Here is a 14,761-nt window from a genome sequence, read left to right as displayed (position 1 = left end):
GCCGTTTACCAGCTCACGAAGCTGCTTATGGAGCTATACCAGACACATCTTAAGTTTTGACCCGCTTCATATGCCCTAGTGGATTGTGTGAACGTGAATCTTATTTTTTTTAGCATAGTGAACGTGAATCTGATATGTTATATATATGTAGGATCGATGTGTCAATGTGGTTCTTTTCACTCTCAGCCCTCCTCTCTACGCTGGCTATGGCTTCCCCGTCGCCAAATAAATTTAAGCGACAGACACTTCTCACAACATCTATAGCGGCGTCCTAAGCAATGGCGCATGACCAGCAGACGGCGCCGGTCATCACGACGACGCCTGCATTCGCCCGATCAGCTGTTGTGCGACGTGGACCGCTCCAGCGGCGTGCTCAACTGCCCCATGCTGTTCATCCAGGTGACCCGGCTGCTGTGCGGCGGCTTCGTCTTGGCGCTCCGCATCAACCACAACATCTCCGACGGCATAGGCCTCGGCCATTTCCTGTCCGCCGTCGCGGAGCTCGCACGCGGCCTCCCTGCGCGGACGACCGCCCCACCGCCATGGTCCCGGGAGCTGCTGGAAGCACGGGTCCCGCCGAGGCCCGCGTTCCCGCACCGCGTGTACGACGCCGCGCCCATACCGCCGCCGCCGCCGCCGCCGCCGGGAGACATGGTCGTGCGCACGTTCACCTTCGCCCGACGCGACGTCGCAGCGATCAAGGCGAGCCTCCTGACGCACCTCCACGGCACTGCCACGACCTTCGAGGCGCTCACGGCGGCGCTCTGGCGCGCCCGCACGGCCGCGCGGGAGCTCTCGCCGCGTGAGGAGGTGCGCCTGGTGTGCATCGTCGGCTTCAGGGGAATTCGCGAGCTGGGAATTCCAGCTGGTTTCTACGGGAAAGCGGGCGTGCCCTCGGCGGTGCTGACCACCGCCGGGGAGTTGCAGGCCAGCTCGCTGGGAGACACGGTGGAGATGGTGCGGGAGGCGAAGGCGGCCGTCCCGTCACCACCGAGTACGTGCGGTCCACCATCGACCTCCTCGTGCTGCGTGGACGGCCGTCCATGCCAGCGGCGGCAAACTTCTTCGTCGCGTCGGTTGTACTGCATAAGTTACTCTTCCATTGCTAAAGCATTCTGATGGTTTAGCATCACACAGTTGTGAAGAGACTTATGCGAAATAACAATAAAACATGTTTTCATCCAAAAGTTCCATATTTCATTCATTTGGTTTTTGGTTACAAAATGCTTCATATCCATGCATAATATAAATCCATATGTTAAGCTAATGTTCCCAACATTGATAATGCTCGGCGTCCGCGCGCTACTAGCCCAACAAGTCCGCTTCTCTCAAAAATATCTCCCACTCTAGTGCTCACCCATCACGTGTGGCTGCGTCGTGCGCTCACTGCTTCCGTCTTCCCTGTTGCGCACCCCATCCCTCGTCGCGTGACTCCCCCATCCAGCGTTGTGCCCCCTCCGTCGCCGCGCCGCGCCCCCGCTCCAGCTCGCTGCATGCCGTGCCTCGTCCCCCGCGTGCACCAAGGTGCTGCTAGGGTGCTGCCGACGCCGCCGTTCCCCACAAGAAGATCATGCCCGCTGCCGACGTTGTGGCCACCGTGACACGCTACCTCAATAAGGAGATGTTGCAATGAAAGCGCATGTTGCAAGCGTATGTTTAAGTGTTCCAAACGTTTCAGAGGTATGTTGCAATTGTTTCATATGGATGTTGCAAAAGTAGACCAGGGATGCCGCACATGTTGCAAGTGTTTCAGAGGCATATTGCAAGTGTGTCAGAGGTTTGTTCAAAATGTTTCATGTGTTCCAGACGTTTGTTGCAAGCGTTCTGATCTGGATGTTGCATATGTTTCACACATATGTTACAATAATATGTTCCAAATGTTTCAGCTACAGTCTTATGTTGGAGTAAGGCCTTGTTTGGTTACTGCAGTCCCTCCTAAAATTCCTGTCACATCGAATGTTTGGACACATGCATGGAGTATTAAATATAGACTAATTACGAAACTAATTGCACAACTTACGACTAATTTACGAGACAAATCTTTTAAGCCTAATTAGCCCATGTTTTGATAACATGGTGCTACAGTAAACATGTGCTAATGACAGATTAATTAGGCTTAAAAAATAGTCTCGCAAATTAGCCTCCATCTATGTAATTGGTTTTGTAATTAATCTATATTTAATGCTCCTTATTAGTATCTAAACATTTGATGTGACATGAATTTTAAAAGTGACTAAAGAACCAAACACCCCCTAAGTGTTTTTATGTTGCAAGTTGCAAGTATTTTATCTGAATGTTGCATATGTTTCACATATATGTTGCAATGTATGTTCCAGATGTTTCATACGTATGTTGCATTTAAGTGTTTAATGTTGCACGTGTTTCATACTCGGAGAGTCAGGGGGCGCGGGGAGTGATGGTGGCATAGCACGGGCGCTGGGGAATAGGGTGTGGCGAGCTGGGGTCGACAGACGGGGCATGCAGAGCGCGCGGTGTCCTGTGGACGGGGGGCGCTAGGGACCAGCGGTCGGGGGCGGGGTGCGTGTGCGGGGCGGGGCGAACGACCTCAAATCGAGGCAGATAGGGCGACTGCGCGTGCGAGGCGAGTCATTCGGACGCGCGGACGCTGCGACGGGGCAGGGTGCGCATGCGGGACAGGGAAAAAAATTAGAGGACGGGGAAGGCTACGCGGGTGTCCAGACATGGACGCGCGTGTCCGTCCGGGCGCTAGCACTACCGTTCCAAAATTGATTATTATTAGTGTCCTGTACGTGTACGGGCGCGTCAAAGCACGCCATTCGTCCTAGTTTTTTTTTTGAGAGAGAATGCCCATCGACAAGCTTATTGATTCATCAGAATAGTTACATCGTTCATCAAAAAGTCAAGAAGAAAACTAGAGGTTCATTGACCCAAATACATGATTGTTTACTAATGAAACATCTTCTACTATTTCATGAGCAACCCCATTGGCATCCCTATATATGACAATGTTCTACTGAAGCATCCACAAAATCTCTCCACATATTGTAGCAATCGTCGTAAAATGGTGCTGCCGAAAAACCCTCTCCTTCATTCTTCATTGTTTCGACCACCATCATACAATCTGCCTGAACAATGAAACGACTACTACCAATTTGTTGAGCTAGTTGCATACGCTTCCGCCATTCGTCCTAGTTAACTACAAACGTGGCTACCCGTACTCCTACCCTCATGGGCTTTGATGACTTGACCAATGCAAGGCACTAAGCCCATCACTCATTCCACAATAGGTTAGGTCCACTGATTTCTCAAAAAACAAATATAGGAAGCCCACTGGGGCAGTGGGCACACCCGCTCAGTCACAGCTTCTTTCATTCCCCTTTCAGTGTGAGTGGCAAGAGCCCAAGATGGTGGCTGTTTATTAAAATTATTCCTTTCTTCTTTACGGCCCATAACTTTTTTTTTTCATTCTCAACTTAACAGACTATCTATAGTTTAACATCCCCTCAAAAAAAATTCTATAGTTTAACAGTTTTTTTAAAACCCAATATTTAAGGGGCACTTTTGTTACTAAACCTTCAAATCTCAATTTTCTTCTTCGTGCCATGTCCAGATTTTGGACGTTAGGAGCAAGCTTGGGAGATTTTTAATTTAATGTAAGTTGATGTGGAATACTTGAGAACACTTATATTTGTGTACAAATTTTGAATCCTAGGAAGGCCAATATGTTTTGATGGACAGATATACAGTAATTAAAAAAAACTCGAGAAACTGAAACTTGATAACCTTTCAGCCCTCTTCATTCCACTTTAGAAGTTTTTCAGACAATCATATGTGACTTCCATCGATAAATGAACTTACTCCCTTCGTTCCAAATTATACGTCGTTTTGACTTTTTTTTACATTCATTTTGCTATGTATCTAGATATAATATATGTCTTAAATACAGAAACAAAAAAGTCAAAGCGTCTTATAATTTGGAACGAAGAGTACGTACTTGTTCAACGGAGTAGGGAAAAATCTGAAGTAGCTTGGAGAATTTTGTCCCGGCTATAGTGAAGATGTTTTTTTGTTTTTTCGCTTCACGACACTACTACAAAAAACATTTCTAGCGACGGCTGGTAACCCTTTATAGGGGCGGTTTGCCCAGCCGTCCCTACGCAAGGGTCTCTACAAATCATGCATTTGTAGGGGCGGTTCCCAGGCCGCCCCTACAAATCGATTTGTAGGGACGGCTCGTATTACCAGCCACCCCTACAAATCGATTTGTAGGGGCGGCTGTAGTACCAGCCGCCCCTACAAACAGGTATTTGTAGGGGCGGTTCAATCTATAACCGCCCCTACAGTATGTTTTCCCATAAAAAAAAATTCAAATTTACAATTCAAAATCGCGTTGCCGAACGTCCCACGACCAACGTTCCGAACCACGTTCGCGTTGCCGAACGCCCCGCGACCAGCGTTCCGAACCGCGTTCGCGTTGCCGAATGCCCCGCGACCAGCGTTCGTGTTGCCGAACGTCCTACGACCGCGACTACAAGCACAAGAGTATTCTATAAACTACAATTACAAGTCCAATTCACAAGAATATATACAATCCATCATTAAATATATAAATTCCATACACATTGTTATCAACGTCCTAGAGCTAGCCTTTCACTCATGAAGGTGTTGGTACTGAGGATTTGTACCTAACTCGGACTCTCGGTCATGGTAGGCGCCTCTGACGTGTACAATCTGGTCCAATATGAAGTTGCAAAGGTCGTCGACGAGCTCTAAGAGTTGGTCATCCTTGTATGGGTCTCTTTTCATTCCTTTCTCTTCTCTCCACTACAAGAGAACAAGTTTCGGTTTAGTATTTCATACCATTTACGAAGTTTTTATACTACGGGTGAAGAGGTTCAAACTTACCCTTACGGAGTGTCTCCTGTAGGCACCGGTGTTACTCATTATAGAACATATATAGTATCCACAATGTACACTCCCAGGCTTCTGCTTGGGGCACTGTGAGTTTTGCATATGAAAATGTTAAGTAATGCTTTTGACAGCCATGTAATGGAGTACTGAAGAAGTAAGTTACACTTACCGCACATAGTGTTTTTATAGCCAGCTTTTCCTTCCTTGCTGGATCATGCCTTCCATGATGATTAGTGACATAGAACCTAAATGCCCTGTTCGAATTGTTTTAGCAAATACAACTTGTTAGTATCCAAAAGTGAATGTTACAAGTATGTATACAAACATATAAGCTAATGAGGATTGTCGATATGTATACGTCTTGAGAATCGATATGAAGTCTTTGTATGTCACCGTGTCCTTATCTAATAAATCAAAGACCCATGCCATGCTCCTCCCGACATCGACGGCTATACAAATCTAGTGGTTGCTGCATGGATTTAATCATAGAACTAGATAAGCTCTTTTGCATCGAATAAAATATATCGAACAAAGCTTTAAGTATAGAGTTGAGCTTACTCGAAGTTGTATGGTAGCCATATAGTAGAGTGTTATTGGAGATTTTTGAAAGCCAGGGCAATGTATGCCGTAATCTTAAGGGACTCTTCCCTTAGTTTTGTCGTACGGATGTGCTCTTTCTCCCGAAGAGTCTTTGCAGTAGCTAGCTCTTTGGCATCAAGTGTCCACTGTTTAGGGTAATTGAAATTTGTTTGGGCTATAGCTTGAGGGTCCACATACCCGACTTTCACACTTGGCATTTGTTTGACAATGTGCACTTGCATTCTACAAATCACGGCGTGGGTTAGTTACAACAAAATTCAAAGATTACATTCATATCATATCGAGAGGACAAGGACTTACAGGCACCATGTGCGAATTTGATTCATCTCCATTTCTCCTAGGTGAAATCATGTTTGTATATCATTGAAGTCAAAGACAATTTTCCCGGCTAGGCTTCCAAATGTGCCGATGGGAAAGCATGCTTGTATGATATTTATGCTTGTTGGGAGAACACGCAAGTACCAATCATGGAACCTTCTCATTCCAAGTGGTAGGCGCTGGATGTCCCGGTTTGGTAGGAAGGGCTTGCCTCTTTCATATGTTTTCAGGCAATCCTTTGACCATTTGATGGCATCAACATTTGGATATTGCTTTGCAATTTGGTGGAGTTTGCTAGTGACGACCTCCTCAGAACCCCGTGATGGGACTTTTTTAACTTGGTTCTCAGGCTTGAACTGGTCATGGGAATATCACTTGGACACCGACGAGACGTCTTTGATCGAAACATAAACTGGCCTTATGGTGATTGGATGCTTCTTTCGAAGTTCCCATTCAGGCACGTCCTCATCTTCTTGTGCTGCAGCTTCTTCAGGAGGCACTCGTTGTTCATGTATCGGCTGTGCTTGTTGAGAAGACTATGGTATCTCATGATGCACTTGCTCGGTACGAGCTGGAGAAGGTTGTGACATCTCATCAAGCACATGCTCGCTAGGAGGCGGGGAAGAATGTGGCATCTCAGGAATGTGGGGGTCACGAGACGGTGAAAATATCTCCCCGACCTCAACAACTCGCTCCAAATTTGGGAGAGAGGGAGGCGATGAAGAAGCAGTTAATATAATGTCCTGTTTGTGTCAGAGGATGAACTGCCCCATAACGTCTCCGAGTAACACCAGCCCCTCGAGAGTTGCGTAGTCTATCCTCCACTGTATGAACTCAGGCTTCACTGTATGCACCTCGACCCTAGTGTAGTCCGGTGGTATCTTATTATTGTGGTGTAAGCCACCGGGAGGATGTGCCACACCCATTGCCACCTCCATCACAGTGTTCTATTGATCGCTGAGAAACACCAAGGTGCAACTAGTTGGTTCCCGTATGTGATCGACTGGGGTTGTGGCTACAGTGGAACCTTGGCTGCTAGGAACTTTTGGAGGGCTGCCAACTAATGCCAGTTCTCTCGACGGCGTCACTAATATCTATGGCTCCATAGATAGTCCTTGCTCCTCTAGCGCCTTCACAACTAGAGCCTTCACTTGGAGCTCAAGACTAGTCTCTCGGTCTCGGCCATGTTTCTTGTACATGTGCCTGTCCTCTTCGAATCCTTGCTTCTAGGTCGTCCTTTTCCCTAGCCCCCTGGTGTGGCCTATGTGCTCCTTGTTTCCTAAGCCAAGGCTAAGCTCATCCCTCTCTCTAGAAGGATTGAATGAGCCATTCTCCTTGTCTTTAGCATATTTCAGTATCCTTGATACCGCCTCTTGGGTCTCTGGCTTATCAAACTTAAGATTACTGTCGGATGATTCTATACTCCTTGCATATATCCAGTTCCTTGAGCGTACCTTCAAATTCGTCACATCGATATTCCCAGCAGCTGCAGCCTCTTCATCCATCTTCCTAAACTACTCTTCCTTGGCATAGTAGCCATCGGGGCCTAGATGATGGTGGTGTTTATTCCTCTTCGCTAGCTCGGTGTTACGGGCACTAAGCTCCAATGCCTCCGGTGAAGTCTTCTGAGCCACGAGCTTCTCCCATTGACTAGGAGTTATTTTGCTGAACTCGTTGAAGGGAGTTAACCCCTTTTGGATATACTTCGTGTTGAGCTCCGACCTCCAACGTCGGAATGACTCTCCCATCATCCTGATAGCATTTTTTTATCAATTCGTGCTTACCCTCTAGAAATCTAAAATTAACCTTAAGCTGCCTATCCCATAGTGCATTCTTTGTGTTCTCTGGTATCTCTTTCCTGTTAGGGATTGCTGGGTTCAATTTATCTCTTACTAGGGCCCCGACCGCATTACGGAATTTTCCTCTTAATTCCTTCGGCTCAAGGATCTCCCCTGCTGGCCCGACCTCTGTTATCACATAGCATGCCTTATCTAGATATAGATTTCCTTTTCTATCCCCTTATTTCCTCTTAGGCTTGGTAGTCATGGTTGTGTCTTGAGTTTGTGGAGCAGAGGCATCGTGATCCGTCTTTGTGGCTGTTGCCTCTGCTCTCCTTTCCTCTACTCTGTCTTGTCCAGCGAGATGTCGCGGACGTCGATGTTGTCTTTTTCGAGTTTTAGGAGGGACCTGTATATACGATAGGTTAAAGTGTTAGCAGAGGTAACACAACCAAAGCTTGGGCAAAATTTGCAAGCTAAGGTTTTTTCCCTACCTGCTCGTTCGGGTCAAAATCCTTGTCCAAATCTTCCTCCGTTGGCCTCCTTCTGGCTTCACATGGGAAAGGATCCTCGGGACTTTCATATCCCTCTTCTGAGTCATCATCATCATCATCCTCTTCTTCTTCGCCTTCAGTAGCCTCTCATTCGGGGCCTTCCTCCTCGTCATACTGCTCCTGAGTAAGCATCACTTCTAGATCCTTTTCTACCTCGTTATCGAACTGTTCCTAAGTAAGCTGGTCCTCTAGTGCTTGTTCCTCAAGGGTTGGCTGCTCATCAGGCTCAGGGCATCGGGCTACACTGTCTGGTGTCCGCGACATTATTTCGCGCTTTGTTCTAATAGATGCAAGAAAGTGTGCTTTAGAAACATGTCAAAAAAAGTCCTATAAAACAACAATATATCAAAAAAAACTAGTAGTAGCAGTAGTAGAGGCCTCATAAATATGTCAATCATCATTTGATCATGAACTTGGAGCATCAAGGCATCATAACAGAGAAGAGAGGAGAAGGTAATGTAGGGGCGACTGCTAATGATGCCAAGTTCCTCACAAGTTCTTGATCATCAGCTCATATTCCATATAATGTATGGACTTGGATAATTTTATCATCGGCAAAACAAAGGAGAGGAGAGGAGAGGGGAGATTTGGTAAAAAAAAGCAACAGCTGCTTAACAAACATAGTGCAGCAGCTGATGGCAAAAGACAGGACAACAAGTCCTGGGCGAGTCCTGGGAGATTTGTCAAAAAAAGCAATAGTAGCCAACAGTTAGTAGCTAGAAGTAGCAAGTAGTAGTAGTAAGTAGAAAGTAGTAGAGTAGAGAAGAGAGGAGAGAGGAGAAGATAGAAGAGAGAAGAGAGGTGAGAGAAGAGAGAAGAGAGGAGAAGATAGAAGAGAGGAGAAGAGAGGTGAGAGAAGAGAGAATGATAACTTAACTGAAAAAAGATCCATTCCATTCCATGGCATCAGTCAAAAAAAAAGTAGCAGCACAGCTATTGCAAAAAAAAGTAGCTTAGACAGCCAGTGCACTTTACCTATTTGGTTCATGGCCATGGCCTACCTCAGGTTTCATAGAGCACCAGCTGTTGGTGCAATAGTTTTAAGTTTTAACTACAGAACAGTACACCTCTTTTTTGAGCAACAAGGAACTACTGTGGATAACATAGTATAATGAAGCAAGCAACAATTTGTATTACGAAAGCATGACCTCCACCAAGACTTGAATTTTTCAATAAAAAGGCATATCTAACAACAAGATTAAATATTAACATGAGACACTAACAAGAAAATAGTGAATAATGAAGCAACAGTCTTATCAAACAAGGATTTCTTGTTGCCCCCTAACAGTGGTAGTAGGTGGCATCATACTTTGCACAGCATGTTTTGTAATGCATGCCTACGCCCTAGTATTGCATGACAAGCTAGCAGAGAAGATAATTTCACAAGGAAAGAAAAATTATCTAAACAATTGCTAAACTTAGCAAGAAAGATCAAGATGCATACAAACATAATTGTCATCAGATCGGTGCATGCTCTAAGGCTGACATCACAAATTTCAAGGTAGGACACAGCATGATAATCAAGGAATGAGGCAGGAGCCGGCCTGTGTATTGCATGACAAGCTAGCAGAGAAGATATTTTCACAAGGAAAGAAAAATTATCTAAACAATTGCAATACATGAAGTCCAGATTCATGATGTCTGCCCGGCGGTAAATTATATAGATAGACAGGGCTCTAGACAGGCGGGCGGAGCCGAGAAGGGGAGATATTTATTTGGCAAGAGGGGGGAGGGTGCACGCCAAAGCCGGGAGCGGGCAGTTGGAGCCCGGTGCTGCCTGCTCCTGCACCTGCAGCAGCTAGCCCATGCCGATAGGACCAGGAGCGCATCGCAACCGCGTGGGCTTGGCTTGCATGGGCCTGGGTCCACCATGGGCCTCGGCCCTGCTGCTGCGATGTAACCGTTTGGCCTACGACGACCAAGTGCTAGCCAAATGGACACAGACTTCCCTAAAAAAATGGATGCACAGACATGGAGCCAGATTCAGCGTGTTATATTAGGGTGCTTATTATACGCATGGAGAATCATGAAACATCCAAATAAGACCCTAGTACCTCCAATGTAAACTAAACAAATTTACTTTGCCAATTAAATAGCTCTGCCATTGTGGAGCATTTTTTTGGCTCCATGAACAACTTCATTTTTGTTTATTTGTTTGTTTTGGTTGCTTCTTCTAAGATTTACAGGACCATAGCATACAAAAATCATCATAAATACACAATCAGCTGAAATAGAACAGTGAGCATGACAACTATGGCTAGAAATAAGAATGTCAGTGGATGGTCCACTTCCAGGAACCAGCAAATCACTGGGTATTCTTGAACTTGTCACTTATAATCCATTTACCTCCTCAAGCTAAGATAATTACCCAGAGGTCATGGATATACTGTGGATCTTCTAAATCTAGAGGTAGCAATAGACATCTACCATGAGACAAGGATATACAACATCTGATTTCTCAAGCAGTGATAATAGTGAAAGGATTAAGAAAAAAGAGGAAGCGTTCAAATATGTCAAAACAGAACAAACCAATCACATCTCAAAGCAACCAAATTGAATGAAACAAAAATCAATTCCCTTCTTCTAAGGTTTCAAAATCTCACAATCAACCAGCTCTACAGTGAACTACTATCTAAAGTAGCACACAAACTTAAAACTACTAAAAGCACAAGTGTCAACTGGGATCCATAACCTCCCACGGAAACAAAAGAAGATTATGTGTGTGGTCAAGACTCAAGAGTACCGCTCTCAATTCCTATTAACCTATGCAAGTTCTATTTTCTTATTTCTAGGCTTGTGGGTCCATTTGGGCTCTAATTTTATGAAACCAGTTTCTCCGTGGGATGGAAAAGGAGCTTCACCAACTCTAACTCCTAACTTACATACACATCCTAGATGAAGCATCTGCATACTGCCACACACAGCTTAAGTTACTTGACCTTAACTACTTAAGTACTTGACCTAACCTATTCACAAAAGCTCATGCTATTCAAATACTAATTATGTGGACTACTAACAATAACTTGTAGAAGCCAACTTTACTGAACCACATTAAAGGTCAACATACTTAATGCCTCATAGAGCCCGAGAAGTAGAAATTAGCAAACAAATTAATTCTTCAACATTCCAATCAAACGTGATATCTCATTGTAGTTATTGTAAGCTTCAACATCATCCACGCCTTCAACTCCAATAATGTGTTGTTTCCCAGAGGCAACCACGTGCTTTGTCTTCTTCTTCGGGGGGAGGTTACTTTGTGGGTCAGACATATAGAAAACTTGTGCGACACGTGAAGCGAGCACCCAAGGGTCATCTTGGTAGCCTAGATTCTCGAGGTCCAGGACTCTCAATCCAATCTCGTTCAGTTGGTGTTGTTTGATCCAGCGGCATCAAAACAAGGCCACCGTTATATCCCTTCCATAGTCAAGTTCCCATATCTCTTCAATGATGCCAAAGTATTGGATCTTTCGCCTTAATCCATCGAGAGCCTCTATTCGAACACCGCTGTTTTGGTTCACATATTTACTATCCTTTGTGTGGGTATAGTATGTATACCCATTGATGTCATAAGCATTCTAAGATGTCACTAGTCTCGATAGCCCCTCTGCCAACCTACTGATGGTAATAGAGTCTATGGTTTCTCTAGGCGGTATGTTTTGGTCCTTCAACCATGTAGTTAGTCGTTGCTTGTGTTGTTTCATGACCCAATCATCTGAACGACCATTTCTCTCCTCCATAATGATAGCCAAGTGTTCATCAATATACAGTTGCATCAGTTGTGTACTCTGCAAGACACTTTAATGCGCCTGACTCACCTCTTTGTAATCATGGTCGATGAACACTTTTCTACCACTGGTGCCCTTCCCAGCCAGCCTACCCTTGTGACAAGAATCAGGTTTACCAATCCCTTTATGTACTTTTAGGTACTCTTGACAGCACTCGATGACTTCTTCAGTACTGTAACCCTCTATCATGGAGCCCTCTGGGTATGCTCGATTATGCACATATCGACTTAGAACCGACATGAATCGCTCGTAGGACCACATTTTATGCAAGTAGCAAGGGCCAAGCGCCTGTATTTGATGAACCATGTGAATCATGAGATATGGCATTATATCAAAAAAAGTAGGAGGTAAACACATCTCCAATTGGTTTTGTGTCTCCACCACAAATTCATTTTATCATAAGAAGGCATTTCATCATCACTATCACTCTCACTAGAGGATGAGCTTTCGTTACCTCGTGCCATAAGGCACATACGAGAAGAGCTTGATGATGAGTGCTTGCGCCCTCGCCTCTTGTGATGATGTTTTTCTTCACTTGAAGAATCGTCCCATGACCTTATTTATGTTAGGGCTTGGTTCTTGCATGCCCTCTTCTTTGTCTTGGGTATGGGCTTGTTTGGCCAAACTTCCATAAAGTGTCCCAACTCGCCGCATCCATAGCATCCTCTCTTTCTTTGCTCATTTCTTTGATTAGTGAAAATGAGATCTTGGATTTGGATGGGCACACCCTTGACATTGAGCCTTTGGATTATCTTCTCCACCTTGTTGATAAGTTTGATTGATTCTTCATCAAGGTCGGAGGTGGAGGAGGAAGAATGATCATCATCACTTGAACCTTCATTATCATCATCATCCTCATCTTCTTCTTCATCTTCACTTGAGGAGCTTTAGCTTGAGCTTGTCTCAACTTGCTTGCCCTTCATCTTCTTTTTCTCGCTACATGTGAGAGCTTTGCCTTTGCTCGATGAAGAGGCTTCTTCTTGACCCATCTTACATGACATTTCAAATGCCACTATCTTGCCAATGACTATGCTCGGGATCATGGTGCTCAAGTTCTCTATATTGTGAAGGATGGTGATGATGCTTGTATATTTCTTTTATGGTAGCATGGAGATGATCTTCCTCACGATGTCCACATCATCTAGCTTTGTTAATCCTATAGAATGGAGCTCATTGATAATTAGATTCAAACAAGAATACATATCACGAACAAGCTTATCATCATTCATTGTAAAGGAATCATAATTTTGCTTAGCTAGACAATATTTTTGCTCACGGATATTACTTGTGCCGTCATGGAGCTTTTGGAGTTTTAACCAAATTTCATGTGCCGTATTTAAAGTGAACACTTGGTTAAACATATCCATACTAAATGATTCAAACAAGCAATTCTTAGCTCTAGCATTGAAATGCATTTCTTTTTCATCACTCTTTGTGGGTTTTTCAGGATTCTTTATGGGTTTCATCCCGTCACGAGTGACTCTCGAAACACCCAAATCAACCGCCTCAAGGTAGCAAGACATTCTAGCTTTATAATAAGAGAAGTTAGTGCCATCAAAGTGCGGAGGCCTAGAGGTATTCATCCCAACCACTCTAAATAGCGTCGGCTCAACCGCGGTTAAGCCAAAAGTCCAAAATGAGCCAACTGGCTCTGATACCAATTGAAGTGGACCGTGACGTCTAAGAGGGGGGTGAATTAGGCACCTTAAAATTCTAACTCTAAACTATGGCCTCTTTTTCTAACCTTAGCAAAACCTATGCAAAAGACAAACTATTTAAATGTGTAACTACGGTTTTGCTAATGCGTTGCTATCTCTACCGCAAAAGGAGTAATGCAATCAATGTAAATGCGGAAGCTAAAGAGCAAGGTAGAGATATGCAAACTCCCATCGATGACTTTGGTATTTTTACCGAGGTATCGAGAAGCGCGCAAGCTTCCCCCTAGTCCTCGTTGGAGCCCCTCGCAAGGGCCAAGCTCCCGGTCGGGTAACTCCATGGATAGCCTCGGACCTTCCCCACGCATAAGTGGGTCTCCGCGTGCCTTTCGGCAAGCCTCTCCTGGATGCTCTCCGCCGTCTTCACTATCAAGCTTCCGGCCGAAACGCCGTGGGCCTTGTTCCCTCCGGTACACGGTGGCAGCCACACCACAAACACGGTTGGTGTGATCTCGCAAGACTACAAGCCCCTTCGATGTACAACAATGGTGCGCGCAAAGCACCGAGTGGTAAGATGTATGCAAACCTCACTAAACACTAGGCCTAAACCTAGAGCAAGCGCATAAACGATGATCTAATCAACCTAAGCACTTCGCAAAGCATCTAATAAAACACTAAGCACTATACAAGTGGAGATCACTAAAATAGTGTATCAACACCCTTGATATGTTTTCTCAGCTCCACACTACTCAAATGGCCGGTTGGGGTTGTATTTATAAGCCCCACTGAGAAAGTAGCCGTTGGGGACGAAGTCCCGCTTTTCTACTACTGACTGGACGCTGAACTCGTCCTGACCAAATGCGTCCGGTCATCCCGACTGTTGGAGCCACGAACACTTGATCGGACGCTGCCAGCGTCCGGTCACCTACCACCAGACGCGTCCGGTCGTAGTTTCGCCGCTCTGGAACCTCTCTGTACTCGATCGGACGCTGCTGCCCTGCGTCCGGTCTGTTGCCGTCAGCATCCGGTCCAGCGTCCGGTCGCTGCTGATGACGCCTGTGTGCCGAGCCTCCGGTCCAGCGTCCGATCGCTTCTTCCAGCGTCCGGTCTAGAGTCCGATCGCCTCTACGAGCTCGTTTCTTCGCGATCTTGCGTACGGCTTGGTTTCTATCTTCATG

At 45.4% G+C, this 14,761-nt stretch overlaps 1 pseudogene; it reads left to right on the top strand.

Annotated features, from left to right (window-relative positions):
- The first annotated feature begins 285 nt into the window (after positions 1–285).
- LOC136515283 (benzyl alcohol O-benzoyltransferase-like) lies at positions 286–1,109 on the top strand (annotated as a pseudogene).
- The last annotated feature ends 13,652 nt before the right edge of the window (positions 1,110–14,761 follow it).

This window comes from Miscanthus floridulus, chromosome 17 (genome assembly GCF_019320115.1).
Source record: "Miscanthus floridulus cultivar M001 chromosome 17, ASM1932011v1, whole genome shotgun sequence".
NCBI lineage: Eukaryota > Viridiplantae > Streptophyta > Magnoliopsida > Poales > Poaceae > Miscanthus > Miscanthus floridulus.
This window is presented reverse-complemented; position numbering and strand designations above follow the sequence as displayed.